The sequence below is a fragment of the Penaeus monodon genome, chromosome 32, assembly GCF_015228065.2.
Source record: "Penaeus monodon isolate SGIC_2016 chromosome 32, NSTDA_Pmon_1, whole genome shotgun sequence".
Lineage (NCBI taxonomy): Eukaryota > Metazoa > Arthropoda > Malacostraca > Decapoda > Penaeidae > Penaeus > Penaeus monodon.
In genome coordinates, this window is record NC_051417.1 from 32,164,377 (window position 1) to 32,164,839 (window position 463).

The 463-nt window shown below is 21.6% G+C and overlaps 1 protein-coding gene across 1 annotated transcript in view; it reads right to left on the reverse strand.

Annotated features, from left to right (window-relative positions):
* LOC119593819 overlaps positions 1-463 on the reverse strand; it is a gene marked incomplete in the record, with an annotated part of 10,957 nt that overhangs the window by 3,559 nt on the left and 6,935 nt on the right.

The window sequence follows — 463 nt, forward strand, 5'->3', positions numbered from 1 at the left end:
GGGGGGGGTTGTTTGTTTGTTTTGAAGGAGGGTTCGGTTGATTTATTTATTTGTTCTATTAATGTAATTTTAGTTTTTTTGTTTTGTTTTTGTCTCGAAGGAAGGGTCGTTTTATTTATTTATTTTTTTTTTATGTATTTCATTTTTGTTGGTTTTATTTATTTGTTTGTCCTTGTGTGTGTTTTTTTTTTTTTGTTCTTGCTTTTTTTTTGGTTCTCGTTTGTTTTTTATTTATTTGTTTTTTATTTTGTTTGTTTTATTACTTATTTGTTTGTTCTTGTGTGTTTGTTTTTATGTATTTGTTCTTATGTGTTTTTGTTCACTTATCTGTTATTATATGCTTGTTTTTATTGTTATTTGTTCTCATGTGTTTGTTTTTATTCATTTGTTTTTAGTTATTTATTTTTAGCTATATATTTTATTTACATATTTTAATCTTATTTATTTTTATTAATTTTATTTG